Below are 20,417 nucleotides of genomic sequence, written 5' to 3' on the forward strand. Positions count from 1 at the left end.
AGGGAGCTGTGGCCACTGGCACTGAGGCAGTGCAGCATCTCAAGCTGAGCTGAAGCACATGAAACCTGTGATGATGAAGGAGCTAGAGCCCCACTTTATCTTTGTGTAGATGTCTTGGCTGCAAAACCCTGGTGTTTCCCCTTGTCCTCTTATACAAAGGCCAAGAAAAATAATTGCTACAGATTCTTGTAGGTCCTTGCACTCATGTATGCCACGCTTGCTAGAAAAATAAACTATCTCAGAAAGGTAACTGAGAATTTAGCTGTACTTAATGGGTGTAGTTTCCTTTTGCCTCCATCCTTGTTTAAAGTCATCCTCCCATGGAGTTTGGGGCTTGCTGTAGGGCAGCAAGTAGCTTTTTCCCAGTTGTGCTTGGATGCCTGCAGTAAATTGTGTCAGTTCCATGGGCAAACCTTACCTGCATCACCACAGAGATGAACATTTTGGTAAACTTGGACAAAAGTCACACTGGCATTAGGATAATAAATCCTGTTCTTTGGGACAGAACAGCCTTCTGAAATGGGCTAGGAAACTCAAATGTATTTTATCAATCATGAATATTTTGTTGAGATTAAAAGTTAATTAGTGTTTATTTAGAATATGTGGCTGGCACAGGTAGAATTATGTCAGAAAAAAATGTGGAATTGCTTTGATGAATAAGCAGGGTCTGAAACAAATTGGTGGTGGAGACAATGTAGATAAATCCAGTTCTGAATGCTTTTTTTTTTTTGTCTGGACAAAAATGAAACAAAAAGTATTGCACTCTGAAAATGTGACGTTTTTTTGAGTGACATATCAATGAGAAGAACTTGTCAAAGTGTGCGAGCCAAGGCCCTGAGTTTCATGGGGACAAACGGGAAAATATTTCATTCAAGTTTTACAGTAGTCCCACCCAAAACAGCTGTCATACAGGAATAAATGTGTGTGCACATGTGGTGAACTAAAACTGTCCCAAAAGTTGTTTTTTTTTAAATAAAAGCCATAGTGAATATGAACATATACCGATGCCCCAGAATGCTGCAGAATACACCTGACACGAAGTAAAGTTGCTCTTGAGATTCATGATTTTCCAATCAGCTAAGTACATCCTGCATGTTACTGGGTGACCTTCTGCTGAGGAGTTGCTTGCAGGAAAAATTGTGGCCTTGTATCTCCTCGGAAACAAATGCTGGAAGCCAGTCCTGCCAGACCTTGAGGTTTTGAAGTGGACAGTATTGTAGGATTAATTACCCGATACTTTTCCTGATTAGTGTATTTGTTATGAGTACTTCTGTTAGTGCTTCAAGGACTTAACTACAGTGTATCACAGTGTCACTCGAGTATAATTAATGCTCTTTCACTGTAATTGCATAATTAAAAAGCTGTCTGGCTGCTGGTGCAAAACTCTGCTCTACAGTAGCTTGGTTTTCCAAAAGCAGCTCCCCAAGAGCCCATCCCTCCCTGGAATACTTGGGCATAGCTCAGGAGCAGCTACATCCTGCTCTGATAATCTCTCAGATCTTGCTCTTTTATCCCCAGCATTTTGGGAATGTCCTGTGTAAGGCCAGAGGTTGGAATGGATGATCCTTACAGGTCCCTTCCAACTCAGGGTATTCTGATCTGCCTTCTCCCCTCGGGTCTCTGTCCCCTACTCTTCCAGGTGGAGTGCAGTCTCTTTGGGATTCAGGCAGTGCAGGTCCCCTCCCCAGTGTCTTCCCCAGGGTGTTTTTGCCCTGTGGTGGGAGAGAGATGATGTGGTCACTGAGCTGCCACTGTTTCATTCTTTTTAAGCTCTTGGTGCTTAGAGTGGGAATTGCTCAGCTCCTCAAAGCAGATGGTTGGGTGTTTGCAGGCTAGTGCTGCAGTGCCTGCTGGCAGGAAGGGGTTAAATTCCTCTTTATTCATAATGTGCTTTTGAAACAAAACTTCATGACCTGGCTTTTTTCCCCCTTTCCTTTTTTATTTTTTTTCAAGTGATTACACTTTGCCGCATTATAAGGGAGCAAATGCATTTGTGTCTCAGGACCGTACTCAACCAGATACTGACATGTTCAACATCTCCTGTGGCTTACCAAACACATCAGGGATGTGGACCTCCCTCTGTTTTCTCATTATGCCAAATAATGAAATGTGGAAATAATTCTAATCCTTTCTTCTGGTTGTGCTGTACCTCTGAAAATATGATAAACTCAATCCAATTAAAAGTCATTACCTCTACAAGGCTCAGTCTCTATCTATAACCTTTGTTTTATAATTCACTCTGTTATCTGTCTTCATTATAATTTGGTAGAATAGTCATCTTTTATTACTGCTTTCTGTTGGAAAGAGGCATGTGATTTCCAGAGCTACTTTGTGACACATCTCAGTTTAAAAGAGTAAAGGTCTACTAATGAGTAAAAAGAAGTTCAGTTACACTGATTTATTACATCGAGATAAAGTTTCATTTGTGTTGATTATAATGCTGTAGATTTAAGTAATTGTTTTAATTTAAAAATGTTCTTTTACAGCAATAGTTTTTCACTGTGGCAGGGACTGTTAAAAAGCATTACCTTTTCTCTTACCCCAGCTGATACAGATTTAGTTAGATTTTGTTCCTAATCAGTATTTTCTGTGTATAAGTGGCTGGTCTCACTAATTCACATTTAACCTTCTTGTCCTTAGTTTTGTCCTAAGCTGGTTGGCTTCTTATGCCATGTCAGTGTGAGAATATATGTCATGTTTACCATTATGGCAATCTAACAATGAACAAAAGCTGGTTCCCCTAATCCATTTTTCCTCCCTTAGCAGTGACCAGTACTCAGGGCTAAAAATTTCAAGACAGATTTTTTTCCCCCCCTTGGGTCTACTCCATATAGAGAGTCATGAAGGGCATTAGTGAGTGTTAGCTGCTGCAGCTCCCCTCAGTTGAAATATCTTACCAAGATACAAATTTAAGCTATTAGTTAAGAGTTCCAGCATGCTTTAGGCTGCCTCCCAGCCCCTGTGGATCTCTCCAGACTCCTTGCTAGCTGCAGATCCCACTCTCAGTTTATCAAATCCTACAGCTGGCATTTCCCTCTTCTCTTACCCCCCACTCTGTGTAACCCGGGAAAGGTTTTGAAAGTCAAATATATATTTATTCCATTGAGGAAACTTTATCAACCAGCACCAAAGTTTATTGGCACTAGCTAGTGATATAATGGGTAGTTTAAACCCTGCTAACTGCGAATAATTTTTCAGCCGTGTTTATGATTGCAGCAGGCTCTAACAGACCAGAAGTACAGATAACATAAATATTTCTACCAGAGATGATTGTACTGGAACTATAAATAAAAATTAGACTTAACTTGTAAATAAATTCACTGCGTGCCAGCCAACATTTATAAACCTTTGTTGCCGCATGTAGTACAGTAATTTATATGGAAAAGTGCGCAGGAACACAAGCAGTCAAATTTTACTTTTCAGTTATGCAGGTGCAATTTCCCCCCCCACATCAAGGAGACCAGCTCCTGTGCGAATGAAAGTAGAATTTGACCCACAGTCTCTCAGTGCTGGACCCTAATTAAAAGCCAGTGTCTGGTCCCCATCAGATGCTTTTGACTGTGTTGCTCAATTAGACATGAATGACACTAGACAGAGCACCAAATGCTACTAGTTATTGTAGGGGCTGATGGTGAGAATTGCCAGAGACCACAGGCAGGTCCCTACACAGTTACTATATTATAACTTTGCTGGTCTAGTACCAACACTTGGCAATGCTGAAATTATCCTCTCTTGAAGAGCTAATGCTCTAGAGCGTGCTCAGCTCCTTTTCTCACTTGCCTGTGGACAGATTTCTCCTGAGTGCTTGGTGCTCATCAGGAACTCCCTTCTGCTGCCAGCATGAGCCTCTTTCAGGGTTGTTTTCTGCAGACACTATGATTTGAGAAGCAAAAGCTGCTTCCCACACGAGGAGGGTTTTTAATGTGAATTATCTGCTCTTTTCTTACTGATGTGCCCCTTGCCATGAGGCACAGACCGAAGCCACCCGGTGTCCCCAGGGTGCTCCAGAGGTGACCCTGGCTGAGCTCCCTTTGCATTCCATGCAGATACTGCTGCCCACAGCGCAGCAGCATGAGAAGCTGGTGATTTATGTACTTCAGCCCCAAAGCCGTGCTCAGGCTGCCTGGAGCTGCCTTTTTCTCCTGCCTTTGTCCGCGCAGCTTTTCCTACAACTCCCTCTTCTGCCAGCACGCAGAAGGGTTTGCTCGCTGTGGCTCAAGGCCGAGGTGTGGAAGCTTTGCTGGGAGAATGCCCTCTGTGATCAGCAGTGTCACGAGCATGAAGGGAAGGCTGAAATCTGGGCACCACATTTCCCTCTCATTTTGTTACATTAGTGTCAATCTGAAGAAATTTGAGTAATTTTGGTTAACTCCAGGATAGACGCTGATCTCTTTTATTCCTCGGTGGAAGTCTAAAGTAATTACTTTAGATTTAGCAGTTGTGTAAGAGAAATCAGAATCTGGCTTTGGGGCCACCACATGGGTGCTTTGGTCCCCCTTGCTGTCATAGCATGAGCGTGGTTTTTGGGGTTGGACCTTTGGAGTGAGTTTCGGACAGCTTTGGTTTTCTCATGCTTGTGTTAGGGTCAAATAATACAAATATGCAAAATCCCCATGTGTTTGAAGGCTAATGGTTGTGAAAGTATTTTTCCTTGGTAATTGAAGTAATGACTCAGAACAGCTTCAAGTGCTTTGTTTATCTCTAAACGTGCTTGTAATCTCTTTTGTTGTATAATGGAACCTGCCATTTGTAAAAGAGTGTTTCTCTCCCATGTTTTGTGATTTCCACCTAACTGGGAGTTACTAGCTCTAGTCTGGTTAGAATCTAATCTCACTTGATTAGGTCTGCCCAATGCTTTTCACAATGGGGTCCTGCCTGGGGGTACCAGACTGTGCTACAGTACAAATAATAATAAATAACTGTCAATAGGTCCAGCTCCACAGAATAGTTCTGTGAAAAGGGAGTGGCACAAACCAGTTTCAGGTACATTGACTGATAAAGTGTTCAGGTAGAGTAATGTAGCCCTTGGCTGGAGTCCTTCCTGTGCCTGGAGATAGTAACCCAATCTCTAAATGTTTCTAAAGCTAAGGATCCCTCTGAGCTGTGCCGACCTCCTGTGGACAGTCAAATAGCTCCCATTTTGTTCACCACTGGCTAAGAACTCATTTTGAAGCTAATGGGCGTTCTTCTCTTAATTTTCTGCTTTTCTTGACCTCCTGTGTTCTAGACTGATGTGGATATATTTTGTAATCAATCAGTCTCTGCCTGTAACAGGGTTTTTTTTTTCCCTTTAATACTTGCTCAAACAAATTCAGATAAAGGTGTCCATTTGTATGCAACAGGAAATGCCTGTCTCCTTTTCAGATATCCCTGCAAATACTCCAGGCTGATTTCCTCTGCGCTGAATGGTGATACGAGGTCAAACAAATATAAATGCTCACTGCTTTCTTTCAAGGATCTGATTTAGGAGTTTGTGGTACATTGAGGTCCACCCTCACCTCCTGTAGGAGAAGGGATTAATTCACCTGATCCTACCATCCAAAACCCTTCATTAATGCATCCTTGCTGAAGGCTTGCACAGGGCATAGTCTGCACAGCTAGGGGAGCTCAAAGCTCCTGACATGTGATGGAATTCTCCCATCAAAGAGAGTTGTGTCCTCATGGTGTATAATCTTTGGGACTAGGGGTCATCTCACCTTTGAGAAGCTGCAGGCATGAGACTGTGTGGCTCTTCTCATTGCAAAGGGCCACTCTGACATTTATCTCAGCTCTTGCTTTGTCCTGCTCAGAAGGTGATGGCATTTTGAATCAGGCTCTCTAGATGCCTTTGCTTTCAGCCTGCCTCTTTCCTCCAGAGTAATCCAGTTTATGATCAAATCACTGGTGGCCACGTGCATGAATCCAAGTGCAGAGAACTGCATTTATGTGCTAGAGTGTTTATCAGTCAGTAGTCACTTTGGGAATTTATCTCCTTAGGCACAAATAACCTGAGGAAGGGAAGAGCAGAATTCCTTATGAATATATTTGCTGTGACTGGCTTTGGCCATGGAGATTTGGGTGCAGACTTGATCCCTGTAAGACTTAGTGAGAAGTTTGAGGTTAAGGCTGCCCTGAAACACAGATAAATGCACCAGGCCTGCATGTCTGCTCACTGTGAGGGGCCATGGTGTGGCATTTCAGCTGCAGCCAGGCACAGCCCTGCGAGCATGAGGCCTCTGACAGCCGCACTGGGCTGTGCTCAACCTCCGCCTCCATCATCAGCGCCTCTTACCTAATTGCTCTTGGAGAGGAAAACTGGGCTGAACTAAGAAGCATCCTCATGGAAGGAAGTCCTCTCCTCCTCCCAGCCATGCACAGAAGGCCTCTCAGTCTTGGAATGGCCCCAGGTCCTGGAGCTGCAGCAGCAGCTTTGGCACATTGCTCTCCCTCCTCATCAAGCACATCCCCAGCCACGTGGGCTCTTTCCTGCTGGTGGGCAAGGTTGTGACAAAAGTGCAAATGCAGGTGTCCACCCTGGCCTTTTAGTAGCAATTAACCTTTACTCCTGGGTTTCCTTTGAAGCTTGCTCATGTTTTTATTGTAAAATAGTGGTGAAGAATTTCATGGAGACTAATATCTAAGCTTCCACATAACCGAATCTCATCTGTTCCCTTATCAGGGGTCTCATTTTTTACTTCATCCCATTTATGGTGGGGATAATTATTGGGGTTTAAAGAGGCCATCTTGAATTTCAAAACTGGAGTGCTATCTGTGTGAACAATTTGCAGTTCACTGTGAAAATGATGCTTATCAGCAAAGTCTCTGTGTCTAATTCTAACCTTACAAAGTTTTCTATCAGTCAATATCCTATGGTTTTGCAGGAAGTCCCTCTGATCCTCGTGGGTGTAAATTTTAAGGAAAACAGTCATGCACCCTTTGAAAACTAAGACAAGAACCTTGGTTCATGTACATTGATTTTAAAAGAACTGCTTCTATCATGAATGTCACAAATATGTCTTAGTGGTCTTCCCATCTCTTGGTCAGTCATAATTCAACTCTGTGTCTATTCTGAGGCTTAAAAATACATTTTTTTGCTAGAATACATTGCTGTTTCAGGCAAAGGACCATTTCAGTAATCCATTTTACCCACACTTAGAGCTTTGGGGCATAGAGGAGTATTATATTTTCCAGAGCTTTCAAGCTGAAAGGCAGAGTTTAACGACGACATCGGGTGTGGCTGCTGGAAATCAAAGGAGGCACAATAGACCCAGCAAACGGACTTGTCTCCCTGCCAGGCTTTCAGAGGCCAATTTATCAGCTGCAGGTTTGACCCTATATGGCTAAAAACGAGCGTAGCCAGAATGGCTGAGATAAGTATAACTGAGGCCTTTGAGTCTGCGAGAGAGAAATTAAACTGGACTGTCCCTGGGGAAGATGAAACATCTGTAAAGCTGTGCTTGCTGAATGTTTAAGGCTCAGCTTGTGCTGGCTTGTAGGCAGGCACTGCTGGCAAGTGGAGCTGAGGAAGGTGGCCCTTTGGGACAGGCCCAGAGCAGGTCATTGCTTGCTGTGACTTCAATATTTTGGCTGAGATACTCTGTTATTTTGTGAAGGAGAGTTGACTGTGGGACACAGAGTGCCTTGGTTTTATGGGATGCTGCTTGGCAGGACAGGGACAACAGCAGCGACTGTGTGAGATGGGCTTTTTAAGGAGTTTGAGTGTCAGGCACCCAGCTGTCATGGAAAATCAGTGGGATTTAGATGCCTGAAGTTTTTACCCCTGGCGCCCCCCTTCAAGTGAGCCATGTGCTTATCATCATCCAGATCACTTTCCTTGTGTGATTTCTCTTCCTGCACCCCATGTGTATACATGGGTTAGGGTTTCTTTTTTTTTACCCTTGTTCCAAAAACAGCTGAAGTCTTTTAGGCAGGACTGCAATCTAAACAGTTGGGGGGAAGACATCTGAATGGGAGCATGCCTGCCCAGGCTGGGTGCAGCATTGCTGCTGGATTTGCAAAGTCAGGGAGCACGTGCAAGATTTGGGGGATGCTCAGGAGGTGTGGATGGACCTCTGTCACCTGTCCCACCATGCTGGAGCACGGCTGTGTCGGGGGGCAGCAGCAGTGCCATGGTGTAACAGAGGTGGCTGCTGGAGGGCTTGTCTCAGTGCAGGGCAAAGTGACGGGTGGCATCCAGGTAGAGCTGTGTCTCTATCCTTTCCATGCCTTCTTTCCTGTCCTTTGGAGTCCCAGATAAGTGGTGCTGGGGGCAGGAAGGGATGGCATGGGCTCCTAAGATCAAGTTCTCTGCACCAGTGCTTTCACGAGCCCTTGAGCATCATTGCCAAAGTCAGCTCCGACACGTAGGATTTCTGACCCACAAGCAATGGGAAATCCCACTCTGTGTCCTTCTCAGCTAAATGGTGGAGTAAGTCAAGATTTTCTACTTCTCAGAATGCCGGGTATTAGGAAAGTGACAAACTGATCAATATTGGGTTCAACTGTTAAAGTGCAGGCAGAGTCTGCCAAACCGGAGGCTGAGGGGACGGGTAGCTGAACTTTCCTGTGACATGTATGAGGTCATAGCCAGTGCCACATGAAAGAAAGAAAAACAGTTCATGGCTGTGAATAAATTGCTCACAGATGAAGAATCCAGTTTGCCAGTCCTGTGATGGGAGCAATCTATTCCAATGATTTGTTATGTCCCAGTGTTTGTCTTAGGCAGTACCAGAAGCATGAAAGTACAGATACAAAACCGTGAGATAATATGTAACAAAGATGTGAGAGACAATGGGCTATGACCAGTTTCCAGTGGAAAAGGCATACGGTGCTAATCTACCATGGATAGTTTCTTAAATGAGCAAGAAATTGAAAGAACATTTTAAAGTTTCCTGTTTCTTCACTGTAACAGAGTCATTCTGAAAGCCAAGCCCAGTGTAATGCTTTCATTTCTGGGCCAACCATATTATGCAAATATTCTCAAGCTCAGGTTTTAAGTACCTGATCTCTTAGTTTCAGTCCTTGGAGAACAGTATTCTCACCTCCTATTTAGGTTTGAATTAAGTGGAATGAGTTCTGGTGTGTATAAAGCCCCAAGAACATGAATACATTAAATTAATATAAACAGTAAAGAAGGCTTTTTTGGCTAGTTTTGCTGTGTTGACCCTTTTGCATGTAGAGTTGAGTTAAGCACTGTATTGCTGGTGCAGCTAAAGCCCCTGCTGAAGTAACTCTGAGTTTCTGACTAAAAGGAATTTATAATCAGTCTTACATTTTAGGCTGTCAAAAATAGTGAGTTTTAATCTTTTTTTTTCTTCTTTTTTTGTTTACTGGCTGAACCCCAGAGATGAAGATAGTTTTTTTTTAATGTGTTTTGGATCTGCCCCAGTTTTTTTTGCAACTGTAAGAGGAGAAGGTTCATGTTCTCTATAAGGTGCTGTTTGGATCCTGAACTTATTTTAGACCATTGCATTTCTTAGAGGTCAATGGTAAGACACTGATTTACATCAGCTGAAGCTCTTGCCAAGAGTTGTGTGGTAGGCTGGATCCTTTCTCCGAAGACTAATTGGAGGCCATCAAACTTAATTTTGGCTACTTTAGGTTCAGTCTGTCTCTCTGCAAGACCAGTGAAGCTTTCCTGCTTTTCACTTCTCTTAGATTTCAGTTGTAACATGTAATGCTGGCTTTCAGTTGTAATTTCAAAGCATGTGTGGGGTGCAGTGCTGCATCCAGAGCCGACTGGACAATGGGGTGTGCCTGCCTTTACATCTGTGTGCAATTCCCTCGCCTGTGCTCAGTGGTGCACACCACTTTTAATGTCAGGATTATTCAGAAACACTGTGTTAGCCCCAGGCCTACACTAGAGAAAAGGCTCAGCTCCATCCCAGGTGAGGCTCCGCTGCAGGATCAGTGACTGGTGACGTCTCCCAAGCTGTCCCTTCCATTCCACGTGCAGGCTGAAAGGGTTTCACGTGCAAAAACTGTCAGGGTGTTTCAAAGCCTACTGTTTGTCTTTCTTTTCTAGGTGATGAATGTTTGTATGAGAGCTTTCCAGAGCTTCCCTTAGGGGAGGTGCCAGAAGCTGATGGAGAGGCTGCAAATGTCCAGTGTCCAACATCCATCAGCATCCAAGAGCCATCTTCTCCAGCGACCTCCAGCGAAGCTTTCACACCCAAGGAGAGCTCTCCTTACAAGGCTCCAATATACATTCCTGATGACATTCCCATTCCTTCAGAGTTCGAGCTGAGAGAATCCAACATTCCTGGAGCAGGATTAGGGATATGGACCAAAAGGAAGATTGAAGCAGGGGAAAAATTTGGCCCTTTCGTAGGAGAGCAGCGGCCACACCTGAAAGATCCTAGTTACGGCTGGGAGGTAAGATTTTTTCTGTACATTCTTTTGGTCTGTTGAGTTATTGTGTGTCTATCTATAAACACAGAAATATTTTCAGAATTTGAGTCTTATCCTGTAGCAGCCAAAGCATATTTATGTGCACAGTTTCACGGCCTTTCGGGGTTTTCTGGATGGAGATGAGTGTAAAATTGAAAAAGCAAGAAGTCAGAAATTAATATTGCTCTTCATGCATGAAATCTGCCTGGGTAGATATTGGCAGATGATGCTCCTTTTGAGGAAAGTGAGGAAAAAGTGTTGTTGGAACATTTCTATACCGTTTTTAATCAGGTCTTGGGTAGTCCTGTCTTATGTCTCTGGGTGAGGGATTTGCAAAATCACTGCATTATAGGTTTGAAATGGAACTGGGTGCTGTTTCAGGGTTCTGAATCGCCACTTTATGTCAACAATGATTAAAATAGCCCTTAAATCTAGTGATGTGTGGCTAGACTTGCTATTGAACAACTTTGTGCTACTAGGGGGCTTCAAAAGCTGGGGGGTTGATCCTGCTTCCATTTTACTTAATGGGAATTCTGCCACTCATTTGATGAAGGAGGTTTGGATGCTAGTGCCATACCCAGTGCACATGGGAACCGTGTGGTTCGTGCTACTTCTGCAGATGCTTTGGGAAATCCTTTCCCTGAAGGAGCCCATGGACTCCTTTGGTGAGTACAGGTGTTGGATCTTGCTTTCCCTGCCTTCAGGGGCAGCATTTTCCTCACTGTGGTATCACTGAGGATCTGTCTGAGCTCCTGGTCCACGGTCAGGTCAGGGATTCAAACATCAAGTGGTGCTGCTGTTGTGTTATGATGTAACAAATGTTCCTGCATGGTTTTATTCATGGTTTTAACAATGTGCTGTAGGAACAGAGCACAATCTCTGCTTTCCATCTGTACGTTTCCTTTGCTTTCTGATAAGGGGAGCTGTGCAGGGTTTGTGTGGCTCTCCAGGGGCACGCCTGACCTCTGGAGAGATGGGAGTTCATTTTCCCAGGAAAAATGGAGCTTCCTTGTGGAGCAGAGCCTTGCAGATAGGGTGGAAAATGGAAGCTTGATTTGCTCTTAGCTATCCATAAACACTCAGGGAGTTCATGACAAACTTTCCATCCAGCTGTTTAAACTCTTGTGAGACCTGTGACAATGTGACAGAATAGTGTCAGGAGAAATCATAGACTTGGCAGCACTCTACTGAGTTAACAGACTGTGATGCAATATAATTGCTAGTGAGAAATCTTTATTATTTGAAAAAGGCACCAGGAAACCATAAAATCTGACCTTTAGCCACACCACAATTAAGCTCAAGTATTGATAACAGAAATTAAAGCAAAACTGTTGATACATGGCTGTACTTGCAGGTTTAACATTTTTCCAAAATTAAGGCATTTTAGACTGGACACTCAAGTGCTGTAGGACAGGATAATCCCACTAAGACTGAGGGAAATCCATCTAGCTTTTCACACCCTTAGATGCTGGCAATATGCTTCAATATTAGAGACTGGTTTTCCTGCTTGGAATATTTCAGATTTTGGGGTCTGTGATATTCAGACAAGAAATGAATATCTTGATAGTGCTGGAAGCCCAGCTGGAAGCCTGAATCCCTTTCAAGCTGCAGGACTCGTGCCATTTGAATAGTGTTATTTATTTGGGACAGCTGGGGCAAGCTATTGAAAAGTGTTGGAGCAAAATCACACAAAATCAACAGTCAAGTCCCTCTGCCATTTGGTCACTCACCCAGAAGTATTCTGTGGTGCTTAGAGGAACTTGAAACTGAATATTTTTTCCAACAAGTGGGTTAAATTCATTTACTATAGCTGAAGAGAGACAAAGAAATTCTGGTTTGCAGAGTTTACACAGTGAGCAAAATGGCACAGAGTGATGGCTGAGGCTAGAGGAGGGATGTGGGGGATCCTGGTAGTGCTGGAGAGGACTTCAGTGATGCTCAGATTCCACCCCAGATGCTCATCATCACACTCCTCAGTAATCCACCACTTCCTGGGGCTTGTGCTTTGGATATTAAAGAGGGAAGGAGGCTGATACTGGTGTGTGGGCTCAGGCAGTGCTAAAGGCAGTGTGGGATGGGGAGGAAAACTATCATTACTGGGATTTAAGCATGATCTTTAAGCTTTTCTGGTGCTGTTGTTTTCTGCTTAAATGGGCACTTTTGGGAAACAAGGAGTATGTTCAACCAGGTGCCATCAAACCAGTTAACAAATGAGAATTCATTCTGCTGTTGCTGATAATCAAGGTGAAATTTAGTTTCAATCTTAAATGAAGGAAGTATAGAACCAAAGTTTCTGTGTGGTGCTGGGTGTGGGTTTTAAGTAATTTTGCAGCATGAGAGGTTTTAAAATCTTTCCGCTTGTTTGATGAGTGAATTGTATTGATTGTGACACAATACTCTCTCATGTTTGATTACCTGTAATTCCTGGGGTAGTTCATGGTGCTGTAGAAGCCAGCTAGCTGGTGACTTCAGAAGGAGGGACGTCCCAACCTGCTCATGTTGCTCCTGCTCCCACAGACCAAAAAAAGCTTTTTGCTGTGTCCAGGCATACTCATTCCTTCACTTCTTGTCTGCAGTGCTCCAAAAAATGCAAGGTGAGGTTGCACCATTGCTACTGTTTGTGTACTTACCTGTTGAGTAGGTTCTCCTGTGACTGCAGAGAGGGTGATTAAGTTATTAAAAAAATCCATCCTTTAATCTGAATTTAAGCTGGAACACTGAATGTACAATGGTGTTTAGCTTTCAAAGATTTTTTTTTTGAGGAAAACAAACATTAAACAGTTTTGTATGGAAAGATGGACATCTTCCTCAGCCTTTTCTGATGCTGCACATACTATCCATTTTGTTATGAAACATTTGCTCTGGTTTTGCAACTGTTTAGTATAGGTAGTCTAAAATCTTATACTAGAAAATTTTAACCAAAAACCCTACAGTCGCTTTGGAGAGAAGAGTTTATAGATATATAGAAATTTGGGCTGTAACTATATTTTTGGAAAAGACATTTTTTTCTGCTTGCAAAAGCTTGTCATAGTTTTGGGTGTTTCCAGCTGTGGGATACTTCTGACTTCCAGTTTTGTGACTGATATCCATCTGAGTTGATACTGGGATTAGCCTGGGAGAGAAGTGGAAGCTGAGGGAACTGCTGCTGTTAAATTCTGCAGCCAGGCAGTTGATGATAAAGAAAAATTTTCTGCAGCAAGCTGAGGAATTTCATGGAGCCTGTTCCTACATTCCCCTATAGCAAGACTCCCTATGGGATCAACACAGAGTTCTATCAGAGCAAGTCCAAGAAAACAATGTCTATTGTGTCCATTTATACAGTTCAGCCATAAAACACACTCTGGGACAAAAAGAATTTGTTGTGATATAGTCGCGCTTGGGTCATGATTAGAGTGCTGTAGATCAGTTTAAATGAAAAGCCATAAATTTGAATTTTATCTCATTTTGTGGGGCCGGAGTTGAGCATTATCTAATCAGGTATTGGTTAGCTAAAGTACAAATCGAACAGGGGGTCACCGGACAAGGGGAAAGGTCGAGCTTTTTTGCAGTTTGTCACTGGGGTTTTAGTATTTGCCGGCAGCCCGAGTATCCAAGGGGGTCGGGAGGCTGTTGCTCGGTGCTTGTTTGAAAAGGGAAAATTGACTGCTGCTTAATCAACAAAGAAAACAAGCTTTTAAGGGATGGCAGTAATTTTTTTTTTTTTAACAAAAGCGAGGGAACACAAATTTAGTGATTTCATCGTGGTTCATGCCCTGCTATGAAAAACAAGTGGGAGAGTGTTTCAAAGCAAGGCTTTGAGTAGGTCGCCAAAGCACGCGCACCTACCTTGGGCCAGAGGACAGCCAACATCCAAATTCAGGTCTCTTGCTGCTCTAGCAAACTCAAAGTCTCATTCATAAGAACAAATTCTTCACAGCTCTTTTGATCCTAAACTTTTATTTCTTTACTAGGAGGGCAAAACCAGGAGCAATAAACTCTAATAAATCAAACCTGTCACAGAAGTAAAAAAAATATTTTAGAGCTTTATAAAGCAGCATATAATCTGTTTATAGAGCAGAGTATATTTTCCTGTCATGCCAGGGAGGCTGAAAAACAACTCATATTTGGTAGAGTATGCTTGAGCTGATGCTATTACTTCTAAATGGAAATTAGGAGGCCATTTGGCTATTTATTTATGTCTCCTCTAACATTTTTCATGTGAGTCCTCTGAGAAAACTGCACAGCTTCCTAAAAATTGTTCTGGAGTACAAGCTTCCCACTGTTTTGTAGGGACTGGAACAGTCGTAGTCTGAAGCTTTAATTCTGCCCTCTTTTGCTTTCTTTTGTCAGTTTTAAAAATTAAATTTATTCAAGATTCTGGGGTTTAGGTGTACCATATATTGCTATGAAAATTAAATACTATGTTAAAAAAAAGTATAGGCTTTTAGAGATGAAATCTAGTCTATATGCTTGCAAATCTGGGTTATAGCATCTAAACCAATAGCTTGGTTTTCTTAGCATCCAAAGACTTCTACTGTAATCAGTGGCAGTTACCAACCAGTTCCTATGTACAGATGTTAGCCCCTGGTTTTGGGTCCTCCTTTGGAAAAATCTATGCCAGAATGCTGAAAGCAGCATTTTTTTTGTTTGTTTGTTTTGTTTTAAATAAAAACAGAGGAAAAAGTCTTCTAAATAACTTCCCGTGGAATTCTCACATCTTAAAACTCCAGTTAAGCTATTCTTAATAAACAGTGACAGTGCTGAGGGAAATAACTCCCTTGTAGTCAGGAAAATCACTCTGGGAGAGAGCAGTGGATAATGGTTTTTTCAAAAAGAAAAATAGAAGGAACAAAGACTTCATCACTTGTGAATATTTTTCTTTGGGATATGGAGTGTGTCTTAGTGTTAAACAATAAGACCCTTGATTTTCTGCTGCTGTTTGACACTTTCACACCGCCACTGGTCTGTGACTTTTACAGACCAAATCTTGGCTTTTTCTTGAATTGTTTTCAACAGCATTAACATGCAAAACAGCACCACACTCAGCCAGGTGGGTGGAAAGCAGGGAAGCATAATACAGATTCCTTGCCTAGGTTTTCTCCTTTCATATGGATTGCAGCAGTATAGAGTCTCCAGGGATTTTTGCAAAATTATTGTTGAAGCAAAACCAGGAACAAGGATGTGGGCTATTCTGTTATTTGGAATTAAAAAGGAATGATTTGTTTTATAGTGGGAGGTGGGGCTGCTTTTTGATCAACACAGGACCAATGTAGCCTTGCAGAGCGTGTTCTCCCCCAGATCAACAGATCATCCACTCCTGGCAGCTGCAGATGGGGGTGACATCCTTACCTTGTCTGCAGCGCATAGGTGATGCTTTATCCCATTTGGAGCTCAGCTTTGCAAGGCATAGAGCACTCTGGCTGGGGTCCAATAAAGCACTTAGGCACGAGCTTATCATCAACAGGATTACCCAGGTGTTTGAGCTAAGCACGTGCTTAGTTGCTGTGTTAAGCTCGCTGTAAGGGACGCGGTGTTCGGTGCGCATGGGACGGAGTTCAGCCGTGTGTCCTGCTTGGGGTGAGTGTGCTTGAGGGTGCTTCAGGCAGCCCCTCCAGAGCTGTGCTCAAAAAGGACATTGCTGCAAGCGTTACCAGTCTGAATTCTTCTGTTGTTTGCATCTGGGTCTTGTGGTGAGGCTGTGCCCGAGTCAGACACGGCTGCAGCAATAGGAGCCCCTGCAGATGCTGCTCCATGAGCAGAGCCTCGCCCTCACAGTGGATGTCAGCACCACACTCCAGCCAGCTCCCTGGGCTTATCACCAGCTTGCTCCCTGCCTGGAGAGCATACAGTTTGTAATTGCAAATGAGCAAATATTAGGTCCTTGAATAGCAAGATACGAGCAGGTGGACTTGTCATTCAGTTTGAATTAAATGTATTGACAGCAAAGGGGAGCTGTTGGTCCTTTGGGCTTTTCTGTGTGGGTGGAAGATGCTGAGGACAAGAGAGATCATTCAGCATTAGTCCGTGTTGCTCTTCTTTACTATTCCTTTCTTCTCCACCTTTCAATCCCTCTAATTCTTTGATTAATATGATTAAGTAGAGTCTTGCATGAGGTTGGTGGGATGTGGTGCTTTGTTTTTTTGTGAAAAGACCACAACCTTCCCTTGGTCAGGGAAAGCTGCTGCTCGCTGGGAGGGAGCACCAAAGCTCCCTCCTCAGCTGGCCAGGGGAGCTGCTCTCAGAAAACCTTCAGACCAATATCACACAAGGGAGCTGAGAGGCTGCAGTGGTTTTTGGAAGGAGGTGTTGCTCACTCCCATCCTGAGCCAGCCCTGGCACTGGGGCTATGCTCAGGGGGCTGGTGAGGCTCTGAGCCAACCCAAGGTCAACGTGGCAACAGCCTCAGGAAGAGGCTTTCAGCCAGTGCAGGAGGCTGAGCAGCTGTTGGTGTGGCACAGCTGGAAAATCTCACAAAAGCTTTTGTCCCAACGAAACCCGGAATGGGCTGTGTGGAATTGACTCTCTCCAGCCACAGTGGATGCTCCGCCGTGTCCTTGACCTTGAGGGCAGGAAATCACACATTTCATGGCAGAGTCTAAAGCCACAGAAACCTCTCTGTAGGTCTGTGTGTGTATTGCCCACAAAGCCACTGAGGTTTTAATTTAATCAGGAGGAGCATTAACTCCAGAGGGAAGCAGAGTGAAACCATAAGGGTCAAGTGGACTTAGAAGTAGGAAGGGGAGAAGGAAGTTTTGTTACCTTCTTCAGAGCAGAACTGAGAGGATGTTTCAGGAATTTGCCTTTCTCTTCAGAGCAAAGAGATTTTTATTTATTTAAACACCACCAAGGTAGCTTTTGAGTTCAGTAACATTCTGTCCAAGCAGGTAAGAGCATTCAATTAATAGAGACAAAAGCTGCCATTGGAGTAGATTTGAGATTATCAAATTTCAAAGAAAAATAAATGAGATATGCCAGATATCCCTTTAAAAGACAAAATGGGTAAATTGAATTTAGCCATTAAGAAAGACAACATCAGAAAGAAAAATAAAAAATATAAAACTGAAGAGAATAATAATTGCATCTAATAGAACTGACAAACAATCATAATTCTTCCCATTAAATAAATACGTTATAAAAAATTTATTATGAAATGCCACATTATGCAAGCCAGGATTCAGAGATGAGTTCTTTGCATTAAGTACAGTAGATGCCATTAAGGAAAACAGTCAATATGTCACTAAGCCACGGCCTGTAAAATTAAATTGATTTGGTAAATGTAAGTAAGATAGATCTGTTTGCTTTCATCATCAATTTTGAGTGGGTGAACAGGTGATGTCACCAACCTGGGAGCGATAAAGATGCAGGACCATCTGGAAAGCTTTGTGATGGATGGGCAACTGCTTTTGGATAGTGACAGTGCTGTGGTACTTTGTCACTTGGGATGCAGTACTTAATAACTTTTCAATACCATCATAATAAATTTCACTGCCTTATTAATATAGAAATGGTGAGTTATTACTGTGATGGCTATTGTAAATAACAAGAGATGCAGCTGTCAGAAGCTGATTGTTTGGGCATGTTTCTTTAAGCAACACAGTTGACTTGGGATAATCAACGTATGTCTATATCAGCAGAGTTTATTGCTCTTGTCAAAAGAAAAAGCAGCATTATTCAAAAATTATATGAAGTCCATAATAAACAAGTTTAATATATTATCAGACTTTTCCTATAAGTTTCCTAACATGGGACAATAAATCACTTTTAATAATGCCTCTCTGTGTACAATAATATCCTTATGCTGTAATAATGTCCTTTCCTAACTATTCACCAAGCAGAACTTCTGAAAAAACATAAAGGCATCTCGCACCCATCAGAACACTTACAAAATTAAATCTCCCTATTTCATTAATAGGCTTCTTCTGATATAAAGCTGATGGGCTCTAGCTGTGTCTTTCTTTTTTCTGTTTTAATTGAACAGATGTAGTTAAAAGTAATCTACGACAAAGAAATACAGACAAAATTATAACCATGTGTCCCTAAACACTGGCAGGAAAGAGCATCTGTGGGTGTTTTATGAAAGCCCAGCACTGCTCCGTGACATTGCTGCTAATGTCATCGGGCTGAGGACTGGGGAGAAACAAAATGCATAGATAGCTGTTAGCAGAAGATGAATTACCAGATCAATCATTTAGCACCATTCAGGGTATTACACCATTGTTCCCCGGGAAGATAATTAAATCAATGATGTCTTTCTTATTTGTGTGAAGAGCCACGAACTTGTAAAGAATATCCAAACCTCCTCAAACATAATATTGCTGGATTTTTTTTTTTTTTGTTTAAACCCTACTGACTTTGCCTTTCAGGCTCTAGCTTTGTCCCTCTTTTCAATTAAATGTCTCTCCACCATTTCTATGACTGCTGAAAAGAGAGCCAGCAGTCTATTAACAGGCAATAAAGTTCAGGAAGCCTAAGACTAGTTTCTTGGGTCAGAGGTGAAAATTGCATACTAAATGAAACAAAGGTGTGTCTTGATGGCTCAACAAGCAGTGGAGAGACGAGCATACATGTGGGCAGGGGGAGATGGTCGTCATTAAACAGAAGCAAATGAACACAGGAGTTTGGGTATGGCAGGATGCTTATTAACCCAGAGGAACTCATGCTCTTCAGAGGACACCGCACTGAGGTTTGATGCTTAACAATGGCATTGCAATCTGGGCGTTTGGTCTAGTAAAGAACTGAAAAACAAAATAAAAAGCCATATTTTGTTTGCTAGAGCCTGCATATTAGGATGTGTTCGTCAGGTAAATAATAATAATAAAAAAAACTTATTTGGAAATAAAACCAGGAAACAGCAATTAGCTAATAGGGTATTTCTATCCCAAAGAGGATTAATATGAAGCTTTATTGTCATGACAGCCCTCATGTTTCCTGGCTGAATGGTAGGTGGCATGCACAGGAGTGAGGACAGGGGTTGTCATAATCCTGCCTGACTTTCTGTGATCACGCTAACTTCGGTGCATACAATACTCATTAATTTGGGAAAGAAATACAAATGTTAAGTGGCCCTTCCTTTTAAAGCACAGACCTCGTGTTTAGTGTGGAAAGATGTAAAAGAGCCCACAAAAAGCATAACATTTCATCAGGTGAAGCCTATAGCGTAAGGGGGCTCTGGTGTATAGTGGGTTTCCCAAAGTGTTGTTCTTAGTCTTAACTTGATGAAGTGTATTGGCAACAGGCACAGAGTGGGCTGTGCTGGAGACCTGGAGCTGCTCAGGGTTTCCAAAAGGAACCTTCAGCTCCCTTCTATCTTCTTGAAACAGCCTCATGTGGCCGAATGGGCTTTCCAAAAATGTAGCTATTTGTTATGCGGGTGTTTGACTAAAAAATAAATCTGGGTATTAATGTTTTCAAAGAGGTTTGTGGTCGAGGTATTTAAAAACTGTGGTAGAAATGTTGATTTTGTGCAAAAAAAAGGTAAAGCTCTCCTGGAGGAGAAAATGGAAGTTTGGGGATGGGAAAGCTTCAGCATTACTACATTTACAGAAAATATTCTATAAAGGTAAATTGTAAGTATTGATCTAGTGATAACCTTCAAATAAGGCAAAATTTGCATGTGAATATAGGAAAAGTGATTTTGCTTTCCAGTCTTAACTTGGCATCTTCCTGTTTGGAATATGTACATGTGTAGGGAGACAAATGAGCAGCCAAAAAAGAGGAGAGAAAACAATTTTTCTGTCTTTAATGCTAAACCCAGAAATGACCCTACCAAACCCTCTGTGCCAAAACGGTGTTGATGGCCAGGATGGGCAACAGTGAGCTCAGTGCCTTGCCTTTGAAACACACCTCCCCTCTTGCACAGAGAACAGTATGTTACCATTTCCCCCCAGTTAAGACTGTGTGAAGAGGCCTTTTTTATTATTTGTTTGTAGATCTGTGGTCTCAAATTGCATTTTCATCTACCCGCTGACTCTGGGCTGTGCACTTCTCTTTACATCCTTCTCCATGTTCTCCTCCTCTCATAACTGGTGCTGCTGTTCTCCACATTGTCCCAAAACCTTGGAGTCAGCAGG

The 20,417-nt window shown here is 42.6% G+C and overlaps 1 protein-coding gene across 4 annotated transcripts in view; it reads left to right on the plus strand.

Annotated features, from left to right (window-relative positions):
* Positions 1-10,009: 10,009 nt before the first annotated feature.
* The window catches only part of MECOM (MDS1 and EVI1 complex locus), a 180,321-nt gene continuing 169,913 nt past the window's right edge, over positions 10,010-20,417 (plus strand). For all 4 annotated transcript variants that reach the window (XM_031055374.1, XM_031055376.1, XM_031055375.1 and 1 more), the window contains exon 1: positions 10,010-10,353. The gene's annotated coding sequence lies outside the window, so the exon portion shown is untranslated. The remainder of the gene's footprint in view (positions 10,354-20,417) is intronic.

This window comes from Geospiza fortis, unplaced genomic scaffold (assembly GCF_000277835.1).
Source record: "Geospiza fortis unplaced genomic scaffold, GeoFor_1.0 scaffold172, whole genome shotgun sequence".
Lineage (NCBI taxonomy): Eukaryota > Metazoa > Chordata > Aves > Passeriformes > Thraupidae > Geospiza > Geospiza fortis.